This window comes from Ambystoma mexicanum, chromosome 13, assembly GCF_040938575.1.
Source record: "Ambystoma mexicanum isolate Mex_15411 chromosome 13, UKY_AmexF1_1, whole genome shotgun sequence".
NCBI lineage: Eukaryota > Metazoa > Chordata > Amphibia > Caudata > Ambystomatidae > Ambystoma > Ambystoma mexicanum.
The window spans coordinates 42,110,666-42,130,629 of NC_090938.1; the positions used below are offsets into that span (position 1 = coordinate 42,110,666).

General features: G+C 47.6%; 1 protein-coding gene across 1 annotated transcript in view; it reads right to left on the reverse strand.

Moving 5' to 3' along the window:
* The window catches only part of DSTYK (dual serine/threonine and tyrosine protein kinase), a 307,229-nt gene that overhangs the window by 127,829 nt on the left and 159,436 nt on the right, over nt 1-19,964 (reverse strand). The gene's annotated exons all lie outside the window — the stretch shown is intronic.

Consider the following 19,964-nt stretch of genomic DNA (forward strand, 5'->3'; position numbering starts at 1 on the left):
TGATGAATACGAGTGGATAATGGCGGTCTTTGTGAAGGGGTCATTCTGCATACTAAACAGTTTGACTACTCAAGTAAAACAAAATGACATTTTGCTCCTGGAAAACGAGCTTTGCTACTAAAAAGGTGCATTTGTGCACAGAAATGTCACATACGAGTTCTAGTGCAGGGGTAAAGGGCATTCCAAGTTTCCCACATGCAGTGGTCTTTTGCCCTTTTACCACGCAAAGGCTGCCATGATTCAAGTGTACTAACCCATGGAACATCACCTGCTCTTCCAAGGCTGCTGGGCACACCCTTCTCCAATTATGATCAGAGGCTGCCCCTCATCCCTTACCCAAAGCCCTACTGGAAAGCCTCTGCCACACCAGGTTTTGGGATGGACCTCTGGCTACTTGTAGCAACTTTGTATACATGTAGCTCATTAAGAGTGCCAATAGCCCGTTAATAACAAATACAAATAGCAAAAGAGGTCTGCTCCGGGAGGCCATCAACTTGGATGAGGGCATCACAATAAAGCAGTTTTAGCCCCCTTCAAAGTGAGACCTGGTCGGGATCAAATCTGAGGGCTTGTGTCCTTTTGTTCCTTAGTTGTAGGCCTCTGGTGTCTACCAATGAGGCATCTACCAATTCTTCTCTTTTGTAGCACGTCTGGGTGAACCCTTTGCTGCGAGGGGCACATGCCTAGAAGGGGTCTGCGGCTATGTTAAATTTATTATGCAAGTTTACTTGCACAGCGTTTCAAATCAATCTGTTAATGGACAAGAAATCTGAACCACACAGGTGGGATTTGAATAACCTAGGCAGCTCTAATTCTGGATTTGTGCAGTAGCTGACAGTCTCCTGGGAGACACTAAATGTGGTTGCAGGATTAGGCGTTGCCAATACCCGCTCTATGGTAGAGGTTGATGAATGGAGAGCTCTTATTTAGGTTGTGACGTTGCAATTCCTATTTAATGGCTTAATTTTGGGGATTAAAGTCAACTTGTCACTTAAATTTTAGTTTAAAAATATGGGCCATAATCAAAAATATATATAAAGGGAGGGAGGGGGTGCGCTGTTTTGCACCAACAAATGTAGACGTAGGCTTTCGCTGCTCCGCTGGATGAAGGGTGGAGTGTGTCCAGGAAGGGGGGGGGGGGGGGAGGGGGGAGAAAGGTGGAGCAGCAAGAGCCGGACGGCCGACGCCTGATACATGCGGGGCAGGAGCTCCTGTAACAGATAAAGCCACAAAACGGACACTGGTGAGAGGTGGCCTGTGTGCGGAGCCTGCCAGGGGGAAGTGAGGAGCGACGCTGAAGAAAGTGAAGAGGCCGAGGCGCAGCGCATGGGGATCGCCCTCCGACAGCGCACATACCTCGGACCATATTCGACCCCCAGACCCAGAGAAAGGACCGGAGAAGTGAAATGCTCCAACTCACCACCCAGGAGGAACGGAAGGCGGGAGGGGAATGCGGCCGGAGTAACCACATGGCCGCTACAATAAGGAGATCCCGGCGACCACAGAAACTGAGTGCGGATGACACCCTCCGCTCACACGGCCTAAGATGGGGCGGCTGCCACCACTGGCATAACAGAGCGGAATACAGCCAGTGAAGCAGGAAAGATCTGGCTATGCGGTGCAGCGGTTGTCTGGGACTACACCCGGACGGGGGCCCACAGGGATGACGAGAGACTGATTTGCTTAGTGGCTGCCATACAGGGCTGCACCCGTAATAATCCAACTGGAGACCAACCCGAACAGTGAGGGCTTTGTGTGCAGCCTTCAGGAGACCACTCAGGCTGCAGACGGCCCTCTGGCTTCACCCTTATCCTGCTCGAGTGAGGGGCCCCTGCTGGGTCAGACCCCCCCCTGCACAGCTTGGGAAGGCTGTGATCCCCTGCCGACAGGAGACACAGACACACCACAAGTGATAAACAAGAGGGACCCAGGAAGAGAGAGAGGCCCTAGGTGAAATATCACACCTATGGAAGGAGACCACGGAGCCATCATCTCACGGCCAGAACTAAAGGGTCCAGTCTGTGGAGGGCCCCGCAGTACCTGCAATTGTGAGACCAGCACACATACGCACTGAACTGGCCCGCCAGTGCCTGGAACTGACAGTGGAACCTTCACCCTGAACCCTCTGGGACTGCTCACAAGAACGGACAATACCAGAGCTACCACTAACCCTGGTGTGGCCTCTATTGATCACTTCATGTGCCTCCTGGGACGATACCCATCCTCGCCACAACAAATTCCAAGGTGACAGACACTGCTCCCAGGGAGAAAGAAGGCGTCGGTCCTCAGACTGGCCTACTGGACTGACCCAGATCGAGAAAAATAAGCCTCGCAACTTCGACAGAATAAAATAGACAAATATACCATGGCTACTCGGCCAGGGCCCCCACCTCTGCAGATGCGGCCGGAATGGGTATTACGACTCACGAGACAGGTCAGGCTCTGTCGATTAGACATCATGGCAGCCATCGAGTACAGGACATCGGGAGAGGTTAAACTGGATGGCCTGACCTTGGTCTCTTTGCTGCGCCAAGACCTGCGCAACCTAACGTCCACGGTAGGGGAAACCAAACAGCGGATCTCAGATACCGAAGACGCAGACAAGAAACTAAGAATATCTTGAACACATGGAGAAAAAAAAACCCACCACCCTGGAAGCGAGAGTAGAAGATCGTGACGGCAGATCCCACCTCAAAAACCTCTGCATTCTGGGGCTTCCAGAAAAAGGACAGTCCATGGAATTGTTCTTAGAAAGCTGGCTATTGGACCTCATGGCCCCAAAAAAGCTCTAATTTCTTCTGTCGAAAGGGCACACAGGATCCCAGCCGATAGCACAGTGATTGCCAGACTTATGAATTAGAGAGATCGGGACACTTTCCTCCACATAGCCCGAGCAACTGGCCCGATAACATACAATGACAACCGCATTGGGTATTACACCCTCCCCCTAATGTTTGGGCGACAGGTGCTTCTAGTTGGGGAGGAGCACAGGGTGGGGGGAGTTTATGGGGCACAGTTCACTGACTCACTAAGAAGGTTTAAGTTCAGGTTTTATGGTTGCGCGGTGGGGTGGCGAGGTCTCGCGGGTGGGGGCGGGGCTACTAGGGCGCATGATCCTCCTTGAAGCCTTCATACACTTCACATGCGCATAGGACACGAGCGGATAGCTGTCCCCATTGACATGGAATGTAATGGCCTTGGCATCTGCATCAAATGAAGTACTCCAATACCTCAACTGATACTCCCCAGACGTAGCCCTCCTCACAGAAAGCCACCTGATTGGTACAGTAGTTTTTTTTTTTAAAAGATCCAACTACCCGCACACACACCAGGCAGGGTTCTCGAGAGGCTCTAGGGGCACGATACTTGTTCACAAACGGGTCCCCTGGGAGGTCAAGAAAGCACAGCCAGACCCCCGCGGCTGGTTTCTGGTGGTGATCGGGGACCTGTGGGGCGAGCGATGGGGCCTCAGAGAACTATGCCCCTCCCAAAGGAACTCCTAGCTGAGCTACAGGGAATACTGCTAGAAGAACATGCAGATCTATGGGCCCTAGAGGGGGCCTTTAATGAAGTTATGGAGGTTACTATTGATAGATCACACAGGGGTCACAGGATTCAGGGTACTCGACTGCTCTATATACCTTTGTTGAAGCAACAGGGTTATCTGACACCTGGAGGACACTACACACTACAGACACTCGTTTTATTCCAATGCAGACAAGACATTCGAGAATCTACCACTTTTTCATCCCTAAGAATATGTCCCATAGGCTGACATCTGCTGAGGTTTCGGCGTGGGGAATCTCAGATCACTCCCCACTACTTAGATCTCTAAAAAACACAGGACATAAACCAGACGCCGCCTGGCACCTGAACACATTACTTGGGACTGCCCGAGATTGCCGAAGGGCTTGAGTGTAAGACCACGGAATGCTGCAAAATAAACGACAAACTAGGGCTCTGTGGAATGTCAGATCATGATATGGAAGGCATATAAAACAGTCCTTCGAGGGGAAGCTATCTCCCTGGTGGCGGCTCACCGCAAAACCCATACCCAGAAGGTTGTAGATGCTGAGAGACAGGTGTCTGAGTGTGAAGAACTCCTGTTGACGGAAAGGGAGCCTCACAAGAGGCCTTACCCATGGTACGAGAGGCTTTACGCAATATAGCCTTAGATGCCTGGACGGCTCATTGGTCGGTCTGCAGCCAAATCTATGAGGGGAAGGGGGGGAGCTAAGGCAGGTAAGACTCTGGCTTGCCTGGAAAAGCGCGAGCAAAGTAAAGGACATGTACGGGCTGCCCAGTCGCCTGCCGGGGAATTATTGACGGCAGACTCCGACATTGCGGAGGCTTTCACCACCTACTATGAACGACTTAACCCTACCTGTGGAGAGCTCTGCGCCCGCCTACGCCACTTTTCTGGACCAGATAGAGATCCCGCGACTATCCACACAGCACACTGAGCAACTGGACGAGGCGAGAATGAGATGCAGGATGCCCTAGCTCAGCTTCAAACTGGGAAGACCCCAGAACGTGTTTCCAGTAGAAACACGTAAGCGATTAGGTGGCTCATTAATGGGATATATGCACTGCATGCTCCTTCGGAGCAAGGAACTGGGTACACTCCCCTAGACCTCAGAAGAACAAGCATAGTGGTTATCCCTAAACCAGGCAAGCCCCCGGAATGCTGTGCCTCATAGACCCATATCACTGATCAATGAGAGGCAGAAATTCTTGCACGAGTACTTGCAAATAGATTACTTGGGGTGAATGAATCCCTTGTCCACGGAGACCAGTGCGGATTCATGCCCAACAAGTCCACCCGCATCAACCTACGCAGAATCCAATTTGCCCATGACCGGGTCCAGGCGCTATCGCAACCGCTGGGGCTGCTCGAGGTCGATTTCAAAAAAGCTTTTGATTCAGTCGGGTGGGAGGCTTTATGGGATATTGTGAGGCAAATGAATTTTGGACAGGAGTTCCTCTCCTGGGTCAAGATTCTCTATGCATCTCCAGAAGCAACAGTGAGAGTTAACGGCACATTATACAGGCTATTTCCACTCAGCCACAGAACCAGTCAAGGCTGCCCCCGCTATTCCTGCTCGCAATTGAACCACTCGCAATCAGACTCCACGACACAAGCTGGTCTGGATTTGCATGGCCAGAAGGGGGAGAAGATGGACTCTCCTTATATGCAGATGATCTCTTACCTCGGGGATCGTGACCACCTCCCCAATTCGATCCCAAACACTCAGGGAATACCGGAGCTTTGCTGGCCTAGAGGTGAACGAACAAAAAAACAATTTCCCCGATGCAGGTAGGGGAGGCTGCAATCCCCGAGCCTTGCCCATACCACGTCTCAATTTTGGGCTTCACATATCTGGGTGTACGTATTGGTCCGAGCCTGGACAACTTCCTTCAGCGCAATTTACAACCCATACTAGATAGATTCCACAGTGATGTCTCTTATTGGTAGTCTCTACCACTATCACTAATTGGCAGGGCAGCATTTTTAAAGATGTTGACACTTCTGACTCTTATACGTCTTACAGAAATCCCCACTACCCCTCCCCCTCGAAACCTTTACACTAATATACAGGAACCTACGCACCCTGCTTTGAGGAGGAGAAACAGCCCAGGATCGCTTACACTCCAGCGTTCAGTATGGGAGGGAAGCATCGGGTTGCCGTGTATCCGCACTTGCTATTTGGCGGCCCACACGGGGGTGGTAAACAAATGATTGCATGGCGATGCCACACTCCCGCACATCCGCATGGATACATCAGCTATGCACCCCATCTCGCCCCTCCAGAGCCTATACACTGACAAAGCGAGTGGGTCTGATATACCAAGAATGTCACTCCACGTTCAGCATGCATGGAAGGATGCACATCAAGTCATTGGCTAGGGGGAAAAGGGCAACACTAGCCCAACCCATATGGCATAACACGCACCTCCCAGAAATACAAAGAATGGGCTGCTTTGGGAATTGGGAAAAACAAGGAATATGCACACTGGCACACAATTCAAGAGGGGGGCTTAGTAGAGTTTGAAATGCTAAATGAAAAATGTGGGTTGCAGCCCATCGACTGATTTAGACATGCACAGCTTGCTCACACCTTGCAAGCACAGTTCCCATACAAAACCGCTCTACCCCACCCTCCTGTTCCCCTCGAACCCAACATTCTCCCCGACCAAATCCCCTCCAAGGTCATCTCCATGCTCTACCAAGCTCTTAACTCCTTCCAAAATAAGGAACTCACCAGGTTGAAAGAAAAATGGGAAAAGGACCTGGGTAGGCTGGAATCGGAGGACTGGGTGGATGCAATGATGTTTCTCAGGGACATGGGTATTGACGCCAAGCTGAGGCTGGTACAACTCAAAATACGCCATCGCTCCTACTACTCCTGGACAGCTCTCGCCAAACGGGGGGGGACACTGGGGACGAGACCCGTCTCCGATGGAAGTGCGAAAAGGGCACCTTCTTCCACTTGATTTGGGACCAACGTTTTGCAACACTTATGGGGGGAATGTACGGATAAGATCTCCAATGTTATGGGATCCCCAGTACCACAGTACCCTAAAATGATACTACTGGGGATTTGGGGCAAGGTGGAATTCAACAAATTAAAAAAAAAAACATTCCTAGCGGTTGCACTGGGGTCAGGGTAAAGACTGGTTGCTGCAACCTGAGCCTTGGATGAGACTATATGCCAGAACCGAGGGGTCAACAAAGTGAGTAGATGCGCATCAATGGAACGCTGCATCTACAATGCGAGACGCTGCCCTCGAAAATTTCGGAAAATATGGGAAAATGGCTAGATGTGTACTGAGGTCAGACTCCTTCCTCCCCCCACTGCCTTCCCCTCTTCCCCCCCCTGCCCCGGTGTCAGAGACCTCGACCTGCCAAAACGCCTCCGATTCTCTACAATATGTTCAACATACCTTCTGACCCCGCTGCTTCTTGTTGTTTGGTAATATCATCGTTATTTCTGCACTTAAATACCAGTGCTCATATGGTGTGTTTTGCTATGTAAAATTAATAGTGCTATAAAAAATTTATAAAATATTTTTACAAAAAGTTCCTATGTAAAATTGATGGGAAATGACCCTGAAAGTGTTTTTTTTTAACACTAGGGGGCTAGCATTTTGTGAAATGAAGCAGCCTCCTCTCCCTACTGGGAGCTTTTGCTTATTACTGCCGGAGAGCAGATAATGCGGTTGGGGCTCCTGCCCTGTGCTGCTGGGTGCATGCTGCCACTTCCCCTTTTTTTGTTTATTCTTCCTGCTTCTCCCAGACTCCCCATTCCCGGGAGACTTAAAGCAAAAGTCCAGACAATGAGAAGTACAAAGCCGCATGCCGCATTTCGTTTTAAGTCTCTCCGGTCCACTGGGCCGGGGGAGCGTGGGAGACTTAAAGCAAAAGTACCGGGAATTATAAATACTACACCACTCGGCGACATAGTATTCACAAATGCTGGTACTTTCGGTTTAAGTTTTCCAGGCACCGGAAACTTAAAGCTTAACATGAACAGAGGAGGTTGCTTTATTTCAGAAAATGGATGCCCCCATTTCCCAACAATTTTACATAGGAACTTTAAAAATATACTTTATGTATCGATTATGGCCCATCTTTGTAAACAATAAAAGTTTTGAGTGAACTATCCCCTTAACCCTATTGAGAGTTGTCAGACAAAGCCCCAGAGGAGAGGCCAATTAAACATTAGACGCAGTGAATGGAGAAGACTGCTGCCAAGTATGACACCTGTTTTTTGACTCATGAAGGAAGAGCCTTTTTTCCCTCTCCCGTGCACTTGCACGTTCTCAAAGTCACTGGGCCTAGTAGCAAGATTGTTGTTTTTGTTCTCCCTTGTTCCCCTCCTTTGCCTCCTCGCGCTCTGAAACACATCTGTACCAGAGCAATAAAACTAAAATATCAATAGCCTGTGCAGCTCTTTCATCAGACAAGTCACCTGCAAGTGGTTGGCGTGCAGGTGGCAGGAGATGTTGCTATTGCCAATCAGCATGGTGATAGCCTCATGTACGAGTTGAAGAGCCAAGGCTGCATTGCGCTCTACAAATCCAAATAAATATAGATGAGATGGAGGAGCCTTGAGAGACAGCACACAGTCTGTGGCGGTTACAGACTGTGCAGCATTTACCTGCGTGGAGCGATCATGGAGGAAATCTGGAATTCAACAAATGTCCACATGCAGTTAGACAACAGTACTACTTTGTGGCCTACAGTGCAGTATGGCAGAAAGACCCAGCAAAAGGTAATTTGGCTTCCAAGGATCAAGCATGGCTTGGGATATTCTGGCGCGTTTGAAATAGGGCTATTAAAGAGGGGGCTGCCTGATCAGTATACTCCTGGAACGGGTAGAACATTCTTTCTGGCATTGTGACTCAAAGGATAAGTTAGACATGGGTCTACAGTTCGGCCCAATTTGTATAGCACAGATGCCAAGTCAGTATAATGCCATCGGTTTCAATGTAAACACAAAGTTGAAAGTCAATACGTATACCAACCTGTTTGCAGGTCTTAAATCGAAAGTTAGTTTGAAGTGGTACAATACATTGGAAGAGGCATACCAGTTCAATTATATTCTCAAAAATTGTAATAGTTATTTTGAGATGGGCTCGACACTTCCATCTGCAGCACATTGCGGTTTTGCTTTTTAAAATGTAAAGCAGTAAAACAGTCAGGGGACTTCCTTCCACAAGGAATATACTGTGTGGCCAAGCCAGATTACCAAGGTCACTTGCTTTTCATTTACAACAACGCAATTGATTTTTCTGTACAACGATATTCTAAGTTTAATATTCGGTCTGTATTAGGTACATTTGATAGTTTAATTTGGCAATTTTAGTGCACTTGGCATTTAAAACAAGTCTACGGTCTTTAGCTGTAGTGTTACTCTTCGTGCAAGGTTTCATCATTTCCATGGTCTATAGCTGAAAAGATAATTTATGGTCGCCAGTCTCGTCTGTAATCGCATTTTAACTTGTCTGCCTCTATTAGCAACATACATTTTCCATAAGGCGCGTGATCAGTGTGGTGATTAGTGGGCATTCTTGTATTGGAACGTACTATTGTAGTGTCCATTACTACCTGGCGAGGGTGGTGTGGCACCCTCCCAGCCAATGAGGAAGCATGGAACAGGGTTACCACCACACAGGGAAAGACCATGCTCCAAGCCTCCTCAGAGCGGGAGGTTGTCATCTTCCCTTGCAGGGAATCAGCTAAGTGGGCTCCCCCGTCCCCTTTTTCACATATTTTAGGCCCCTCCCCACTTACCTTCGGCAGAGTTCTCCCTCCACCTAGGGCGCTCGATTAGCCACGATGGAAAAGGTGAAGGGAGTTCATTACAGTCATTTTGTTTATTTTTTTTAATCGTTAATTTCAATGGCCGGCATGGAAAGGAAGAAGGTACTAGGTTGTAGTACCTTCTGCCCGATGCCTGGCAGACTGTTTACCCCCTCGAGCCGAGAAAGCAGAAGAAAAAAATGCTTTTAGTACCCTGGTACGACATGCTGGGGGTACTAATGGCAATAGAACCCTCAGAGGGGGGCATTACCAGTCTGCTAATGGCCCGGGACTACATCAAAGCCCCCGCTCAGGCTTGTAACTATCGCCCCAAGGCAATGACAAGACCGGTAATGCCCCTCTCCTCGGGTTCTATTGCTTTGATAGAACAGCATGAAATATGGCTTGCAATACAGCATTAGACCCACACGCCATGGATCTCATTATGCCTCGGTTTTAAAGCATTCAGGTACATGTAACAGTACCTCTGATATTGCATAGGTCTGCGCACGTCCATTGAAAAACTCAACTCTGGATCGTGCAAATAATTCAAATTCTTACATTGGAGAGCATTTTGAATACACATTTTAAAAAGGCATATTTGGCAAAGTACTGCTCACTTAAAGAGGCTTCTACCCAATTTCCTCCTATGGTTGATACTTTAATGCGCATGATGCCATTTTTTTTAGGATGTCACCAAGTCGTCGAGCATATCCTCCGATGTGAAACCTCTCCTCTGCCACTGGATCCAATAGTAAATATCAGCACTACCGTTGAATCCTGTGATCAGAGAGAAGCCATTTGGGAGAGCGCAGTTGAACAGATGGTGAGACTGTAGGTGCCAACGCGCGCCCTGGACATCAATGAAGGGGTAAGGAAAGTGCGCATACAAAAGGCAAGGGATGAATACGAACATTAAGCACACAGTGAAGGCAGGTCCCTCTATACGTACACTCCAGAGTAAATACAACACGCTAGGGAAATAAACCAAGAAATGGCTTTTACAAGTGCTAGCAAAGAACTGTGCATCTCCAGTGCGCTCTGGTCTTACATCAGTAAACATTGGGTTAAACACACAAAAATCGTTGTCATACACCTATAGGACGGTTTGGTGCCACTGATGGCATACTACACATGGGCCTGCTCCAAAGGGGATGACAGGCGATAATTGTCTGGTTCTTCCCAGTCTATCTTGAGGCGCGTGGGTCAGTTGGGCTCATCCTTGCAGTAAGGCCAGGGCATTCATAAAATACATTGCATCTATCTAAACTAGACAACTGAGACGGACTGTTCATTATGGCAGGCACCTGGGCAGCACAGGAAAGGGGTGCCCGGGACAGAGGAGAATAAAATACAGTCTTGCTGACCCATACATTCAACTCTTCATGGATAACAGTTCCCGCACCCCACGTCTCCCCCCTGGGGAGAGTTCTTTGATTTACCCTTTCTGGTACCTCATGTTACAGGAGGCATGTCTGGAAAGAAATACAATCAAGTAGGCTTTTAGACCTGGGGGTCTTGTGTTTATCAAGAAATTAGAGGTCTGGGGGGCCGGGTGGGGAGTTCTAGTGAGTAGTGTGGGGCTGGCTCCGACCTTGCTGGGTGGGGTTTAGAGGCCCAATGGCAGGTTAGTGGAGATGAGTGGACAGTGCAGAGCCTGGTGCTGTCTCAAGCTCCTCGCCGGGTGCATTCCTAGCGGCGATACTAAATATTCGCAACACTGAAGGGATGAGGGGGAAATGGACTTCCATGGAAACACGGCTCAAGCAGAGCCAGCATGTGGTGTAGAAATTGGACTTAGTATCTTGAGAACATGAGCAACACGAGCCTGCGGCCTGTCCCTGTTGGGCCGAACACAAAAAGGCGGTGTGGGCATTTCTAGTGCCAAGCATCTACTTCTACGCACTGCAGGGTCTTCGTATGGCATCTGGTGATACGTAGGGCACCTACCCCCCCCGTAGGTTATATTGCCTCATATGGGGTTCGCATTATTTGGAAGCGCCTAGGAGCGGTGGGATAGACTCATTTCCATCCCAACAACAGCAAACATACTTTAGTTCATGGCATGCCCATTATATTAATCATACATTTGGTAAAGTGTTCAACTTAAAAAATAAAGCATTTACTAGGTACTTAGTAATAATAATTTGGCATTTATGTAGCGCTACGAACCCTCAGGTATCTGAGCGCTGCTCATTACCCACGGTGTGTGGTGCTCATTTATCGACCTCGGACGGATGAAAGGCTGAGTTTGGGCCCGCCGGGATTCGAACCTGCCTTAGCAGGCTCTGCATGGATGTCAAAGCGAGCACTCTACTCGCTGTGCCACTTGACCGGCACTTGACTAGGCTTAGGAATTTAACTATGCTGAAATGTACACTGCATTTTGAGATGGTTAAAATCACCATTTCAGAACATGCTGCAATTGGCAAAAGAACTTAATTACTGGGTATATAGCCATTAACACTGACAGTGTGGGTTAACGTTGGCACATCATTACATTAAGCCTAGTCAAAGTAGAATAAAGTCTGTTCGAAGTCTTTGTACGAGGTCTATGCTTATACCTGGGGGTGGGGGTGGAGATTCTACATTACAAGCCGCCTAACCAGCCACGTGTCACACGCTCTCAATTCCATAGCCCACCATACCCCAAGAGTCAATCACTAGCTATTGTCTAGAGGAAAAGTGCACATTTCACACCCTGCCTTAAGGATTTAGAGCTTAGTAGAACCTGCAAGGATTTGGCAGAGACATGCAAAAGGGAATTTTAAATAAGCTGAAACTTAAATTAACATTTAGAGAAGCACAAACCAGTTTAAAAAGTTGCCATTTGCTTGTCAAAATGTAGGGTTTTTTTTGGCTAGCGAAATTCATAATGCAAAGTGGTACTCAAAGTTACACAACAAAGTAATCTAATTAGAGGTAAATCTGCAGTTCTGTTAAATGCAATCATATTGTATCTTTGTGTTGTGTATGTTGTAATGGGTTGAAGTTAGACTCATGCTGCCAAGAAGCCACCAATGGATTAAATGTACAGCTCGGTGCGGGAAGTAATGTGTCCAGCAGGTGGATTGAAACTTGATGCATTTGATGGGATGTCACCACAGTTTAAGAACATGCCGTGCATTTGTAGTGGCTGACGCTGTGCTCTCATTAGCTGGAGCGTGCTCTGGTGTATGCTCCTCAGGTAAATGCAATGGCTAATGTTCCAGAAAACACATGCCTGGTGTGGGCCTGTGGCTCTGGCGAATCAGAGGATGGAGGGAGCTGAGCCACTGCAGACCAGAGTCACCATCATTAAGCTCTGAATTTGCCATCCTTGACACTGGGTTAATGCCTCGAAGGCCACAAGAGAAGTTTGGGAGTGGCTACATTTGCCCACATGGCTGCCGCATGACGGCAAGTGATAATTTTAGATTTAAGGAGCTTTCGTTAAGATCATGTGTGTGCATCACATGAACGGTTTGAGGCATTCTTCTACTGAAGTGCTTGCGGTGAGAGCAAGACAATTCAAGGGCTGTGTATTGTGGATTCCTGGCGAGTTCATGGACTAATCCACTAAGAATTAGTGAACTATAAACTAATGAGAATGGTAATGCCAATAAACTAATGAGAAAAGGACTAATCCAAACTATGTCCTGGGTGAAAGCAATCTGGATAACAAACATTTCACGACGGCAGCTTGGATGCAATCAGATGACCTCAAAGACAATGGACATTTTCCTTGCATTTTGGGAGGGTGTAAAACGGATGTATTCTGGGGCGCACTTCCATTAAAAGCTCTGCTTGTGCTAAAAGGCATCGGCTTCTTCCTCCTCGTTCACCTATTCTAGCATCTGCTCGCCAGGACTTCTGATGGCTCTACTGCAATGCGGCTCAGTTGTCTAAAGATCCTCCTCATGTTGTTCGCAGTTATTGATCCTAGGGCCCCGCCCTGATCTGCAGATGACTGCAAAGGAATCGAATGGCCAACTAGTCAAGGAACTAGTTTCTGGTTTCAGCGCTCCCCCAGTACTGCATCTTGAGGGACCCTTTTTCCAAAAGCATTACAGGTCTCTTGTACAGTGTTCACTCAGACTGAAGAATTTGCCTTCAGTGATACGAGGGTGACCAAGTGAAGTATCCCCTGTGAGGAGTCAAACGTCCTCAAAATGTTGAGTACAAAACATGCATAACCATCAGCTATTTACCTTTACCCACAAAAAAAGTCCTGCTTTATAAACTGTCAGCATCCTGGGTCATCAAACCCAGTTCATTCTTGTGCGCATCACATACAAACAGCTTAGCATGCCTCAAAATCTGCACTAGACAATGAGGACTTTTGGTGAATGAGAAATGGTGAGCTGTTTCTATATGGGAGATTCAGGGGGTACTTTATGCTTGGCTAGTAGCTTGAAAGTTTCATCTTTACCCCTGAATATTCCCTACTGGTCATATCTCGAGTTGCATGGATCTAACCATTTCTCAGCCAATATAGTACACATCAATCCAGTAGATCATTAAATTGATCGCACCATTTCAACCAATGCAGGACTTCATGTTAAAAGTAAACGTGCCGATACGCCCAAGAAAATTAGCTTTTGGTTGATATGGAATAAGAGGGGATTCAGTTACCTGGAGCCCTGCATATACAGGTCACGTCACCCTACAGAAGAACAAATTACTTACCTCTGGTAATGTTCTTTCAACTGGATGTTCCTCCCAAGTATTCCTCATCTTTGAGATTTTCCCAAAGCAGTCTGTTGCAGGAGGTGGGAAAGGAGTTTTTATTCTGGTTTAGCTTTGGTTTATGCTGTGTAACACAGCCTTTCCAAATCTTGATTCCCAGCCCAAAAGGGAATCTCAACAGTAATATTTCGCAAATGTATGCACAGAAGACCAGGTGGCAGCATCTCAGATGTCTAGTAGCGGTACCCCTCTTTGGAGGTCTGAAAAAAGTGGCTACACCTCTGGTCAAGTGGGCCCTTAGACCTTCGGGAACCTCTTTCCCTCACCAAGTTGTAACATTCGGATATATGAAGTATGATCCACCGAGACAGCGTTTGTTTGGTGACCGCTTGTCCCATTCTGTGGCCTGCATAGCCAACAAACCGTTGTATACTCTTATTTTTACAAACTGTTAATGTAAAAGCTCAAGGCTCTTCTAGGGTCCAGTCTGTAATCTCCCCTCCTCTTTAGATGGACGAGGTGGTGGGTAGAAGGCGGGTAATACAATCTTGTGTGTCAGGTGAAATTCTGACACTATTTGTCAGAAGAGGGACAAACCCTCAAAGCTACACTGTCCTTATGAAAGGCTGAACGGTGGTTTTTAAACACGAGGCATAAAGCTCACTCACTCTGCAAGCAAAAGTAATGGCTGTTAAGAATAAAGTTTTTAAAGACTAACATCCTAAGCAGACAAGAATGTAATGGTTAAAATGGAGAACCCATCAGGAAGCTTACAACTAGGTTAAGATCCCAGACCAGAACAATAAAAAGGAACCAGTGGGAATATGTTGGTCAACCCTTTCAGAAATTGGATGACCATAGGAACCTTGAAGTAGGAACCATGTTCCGGAGAGCGGAGCCATATAGCTCCTTGCTATAGCAGCCTCTAGTCCCTGATGGGTTAAATGTAGTTGAAAAGACAAAGCCAATGTGTGTCACAAGTAAATGGATCAATTCTTTTATTTCTACACCAGCTGCAAAATGTGTTGCAATGGCAGCAGAAGAACAAGTTACTTTCCAACTGTAACGTTCTTTCGACTGGATGTTCCTCCCACGTATACCTCATCTTGTGATAATTCGTTATCTCCAGCTTCGCTGCTTCGGAAAACAATTCTCGGCAGAGGGCGCTGTGCTCGATGTTGTGGCGTCGATTGTCCCTCAACGGGCTCTGTACCGTGTCGACGTCACTGATGGTATAAATAGCTCGAGCCGCGCCCGTTGCTTCAGTTCTGTCTTTTCGATGAAATATATATAGGAGGAACACCCAGGCGTGCCCCCTGACCGATACATTCATGAGAGGAAAGTGTAAGAAACGTAAAATTGTACTCTGGGGTAGGATGGGAGGGTCGATGAGGAATACGTGGGAGGAACATCCAGTCGAAAGAACGTTACAGTTGGTAAGTAACTTGTTCTTCGAATGGATTGTGTCCTCCCACGTATTCCTCATCTTGCGATAGGCTCCCATAGCAGTATCAATTTTAGAGGCGGGAGTACTAATTTCAGTTTGTGGACAGAATGCAGAACTGCCTTGGCAAATAAACCCTCATTAGAGGAGGCAGTATCCAAACAATGTTTACCAAAAGTATGCATTGTTTTCTAGGTTGCAGCTGCACAAATGTCTGCTGCCGGGACTCCCCTCTTTAGAGCCGCAGAAGTAGCCATTCCCCTTGTAGAATGGCCACAAAGCCCATCTGGTGGTTCTCTTCCCGCTAATCTGTAGCATTCAACTATGGCTAATATGATCCAGCAGGAAATGGTCTGTTTTGTTACAGATAAGCCTAATTTATGACCAGTATAACCCACAAATAGTTGGTCATCTTGTCTCAATTTAACCATCATTGAGATGTAAAAACTAAGAGCCCTCTTGGGATCTAGTCTGTGTAATCTCTCCTCTTCCTTGCCCAGATGAGGAGGATAAAAAGTTGGTAGTACTATTTGTGACAAATGGAAGTCCGAGACTACTTTTGGCAAGAACGAAGGTTTAACTTTAAGGACTACACTTATTTAAAAAAAAAAAAAAAAAAAAAAAAAAAAAGTATAAGGTGGTTTGCATGAGAGCCTGAAGTTCGCCAAGCCTGCGGGCTGATAGGGCCACAAGAAGGACAGTTTTTAAAGTTAAAAGCCTCAAAGGACATATGGTATGCAAGTCAAGAATTTTAGTACTAAATTTAAATCCCAAGTTGGTACATGAAAAGGTACTGGAGGGTATACATTAGTAAGCCCTTTTAAGAATTGAATTATTAACGGTATTGTGAAATATGAAACCTCTTCCGAGGAGTGCTTGAAAATGGACAGCGCAGCAAGGTATCCTTTGATTGTTCCTATCTGGAGCCCCAGATTAGCTAGATGTAGCAGAAAAGAAAGCACCATTGGGGTGCCACACTGAAAAGGGTCCACATCCTTGTCTTTGCACCAGTTACTAAACCTGTTCCCGCGACATCGGTACAAAGATTTTGTTGCTGGTCTTCTGGCCGAAAGCAAGATTTCCATTAAGTCATCCGGAAGATCCCAATCCTTGCATCTCAACCTCTCAGAAACCATGCGTGAAGGTTGAGTGTCTTGACCTCTGGACGGAGAACCCGACCTTCCTCTTGCGAGAGAAGATCCTCTTTGCGGAAGACGTATTGGAGGGCAGATGGACATGTCTAGAAGGTCCGGGTACCACGTTCTACTGGCCCAATCCGGGGCAATTAGGATCATGGTTTTCCTGAACTCTCAACCTCCCGATTACTTGAGGAATCACGGGGACTGGGGGAAACGCGTACAGTAGTGGAAATTTCCACTCCACTACTGAGGAAATTCCCTTGAGCAGTACCGATCGCACTTCCGGTTGATCCCTTTGAGGGGTTCCCCAAAGGACGAAGATCTCCAGAAGGACTTCCTGAGCTATCTCCCACTCGTGAGAGACCGTGCTCTGCCTGCTCAGAGAGTCCGCCGCCGTGTTCTTCTCTCCGGCTAGGTGAATTGCCGCCAATAGAGATTCCTTCTTGTATTGCCCAGAACCATAGCTGCATTGCCTCTCTGGACAGTGCTAGTGACCCTACTCTTTTGTTGAGGTAGTACATGGCCACCATGTTGCCCGTCATTATTAGGACATTCTTTCCCTGTACAGAGGGCAGAAAGGCCTTCAGAGCTAGTCTAATTGCCCTCAGCTCCAACAGGTTGATGTGTAGTTCGGACTCCGATGGAGACTAACGACTGCTGATTGTCAGATCGTTGGTGTGTGTTCCCCACCCCGTGAGTGAGGCGTCCATCACTACAGTTATCTCCGGCCATGGTTGCCAAAACGACTCTCCCTTGAGAATGTGGTCGTTGCAAGCCCACCATAGAAGATCCTGAGCAACTGCGCTCGGGACTTGCAGAAGATCCGACATATTCCCTGAGAACTGGGACCACTGAGTTCTTGGTGCCCATTGAAGGGATCTCATTCTCAACCTGGCTTCTCGTACTATGAAAATGCAGGATGGCATGAGGCCGAGCAACCTGAGAAAATTGAAGGCCGGTAGATGTTGGGCATTCTGGAACTTCGTTACCATCTGCTGGATGTGGAGAGCTCCCACTTCGGGAGGCGAGGCTTTTCCTGAGGAAGTGTCCAAGACTGCTCCGATAAACTGGAGCTTCTGGGATGGTATGTGGGACTTCTTGAAATTGAGGGAGAAGCCCAATTTGTGGAGGAAGTGGCAGGTGATCGAAAGATGTTCCCGAGCTTGTTCTGAGAACTTGCTCTGATCAACCAGTTGTCCAGGTAGGGGTATATGTGAATACCCCCTCTCCTGAGACTTGCTGCCACAACCGCCAACAGTTTGGTGAAAACCCTCGGGGCGGAGGTCAACCCGAATGGCAGAACTCGAAACTGATAATGAGAATTGCCAATCGCGAACCTCAGGTACTCTGTGCTTTGGATGGATTGGCACATGGAAGTAAGCATCCTGAAGGTCCAATGATACCAACCAATCTTGGAGTTGGAGAGTCTGAAGGATCTGAGAAAGTCACCATCTTGAACTTGTCCTTCCTGAGGAACTTGTTCAAGTTTCTCAAGTCCAAGATGTGTCTCTGTCCTCCGTCCTTTTTTGGGATGAGAAAATATGGGGAGTAACAAACCCCTGTTCCTCTCCGCTACAGGTACCAGTTCTATGGCACCTTTCTCTAGCAGGGCTAAAATTTCCTGCAACGGGAGCGGATCCGGAATTTTGGCGGAGTTGGCTCCTGGTGGAGGATTGAGGCCTTTTTAGAAAGGGGAGACAGTAAGCTTGGGCTACTGTTTCCAGTGACCAAGCATCTGAGGTAATGCCCCGCCATTCCTTCAGATGTTGAGAGATCCTGCCTCCCACGGGTGTTTTGTGCAGCAAGGCCTCAGAGGGATTTGGAGGAAGCTGCAGGAGTGGCAGAGGGTACAGATTCCGCTCCTGAGGCTGATTTTGCACCTCTTCTTCGTGCTCCACGAGGGAAGTTGCTTTTGCCCCTTTGAGAAGCCTGTCCCCTTCCTCTACCAAAAGAGGAGTAGTTTCAAAAAGAACGACCCCTCCAGGAAGATGAGCCGGAATAGGGTTTTAGAGGCTGGTGCAAAGTGATTTAGCTGCCGCTTTCGAGGTCTGAAGTTTTTCTAGGCTTTCATCAGCCTTTCTGCCAAAGAGCCTCAAGCCATCAAAGGGCATGGAGGGGTCTAGCTTGCACGTCTGGTGCAAACCCCGACTTCCTCAAGCACGCAAATCTGCGTAGCACAACGCTTGCAGACATGGATCTGCTGATACTATAAGCAGTATCCAGTCCAGACTGGAGACATTCCCCATTGCCTCCTTCCCGTCTGACTATATTCAGGAAGCCTTCCCTTTCCTCGCCTTCCAGAATATGATCAGCCACCGCCGAAATACAGTCCCACAGGGTATGGGTAAACCTGGCTAGGGTACAGGTGACATTTGCCGACTTAAGTTCCATACTGCCTGACGTGAAAACTTTACGTGCCCAGGCATCAATTGTTTTTACCCTCCATCTGGAGGGATAGTTGGATAAGCAGTTTGTTTTGAAGTAGATGCTGCCTGAATGACTAAACTCTCTGGAGTCGGATGTTTATTCAAATATTCAGGATCCGTTCCAGCTGGTCTATATTTTCTTGGAAAAGTGCTATCTGCAGCAATAGTCTCTGGTTTCTCCCAGTTTTATTCCACAGTGCTTTGAAGGGCCCTGTGAAAAGGGAGAACAGGATCTCTGAGGTCCCTTGACGATTATATCCGTCATGTCATCTTGTTCAAAAATGGGTGAATTATTACCCCAACCCATATATTCAACTACCCTGGTCATATGACCCCTGTACCCAGCATCTGCATGCTCTGCAGGATCAGGTTTGGCAAACTAATTCTGGGGATGTGTCAACCCCACTGGCAGAATGTTGAGTATCACTCAGGTCTCTCATTCTAGATTCCTGGTCAATAAGTTCCTCAGGAACTTGTCTTGTACCATAAGTAACTCCCAAAGGAGTAACCTTGTCTTCTTCTGAAGCAGACTTCATAAATTGCTGACATAGATTTGAAAAAGTCTGACCTGGGCAACGGAGTGAATCTCCTTTCTTCCTCTTCCATCTGCTTCGAAGGAATTGGCAAATCCTTCGAAGTTGTCGAAGGGGTCTTCGAAGAGGACTTCGATAATGGCGTCAAGGATGTTTTTGGCTTTGGAGTCGAAATTATCGACGCCAAAGGCGTCAACGATTTGTGTTTCTTGTATGGCACTGGAGAAGTGCTCGACTCGAAGAGTCTTCCACGGTTTTACGTCGACTCGAGTTTTTTTGGATTCCTCAGCGCTACCGGTCTTTGCCATGGTAGCCTTGGATTTCCCTTTGTCGTCCAATGGAGCGACTTTAGGGGTATGGCTTTTTCGAGGGTCTTTCGAGGGGGTCGGGGCTGCATTCTCGAAAAACCTCCATCTTTTTGCGGAATTCCCACTTACAGGGAGAATC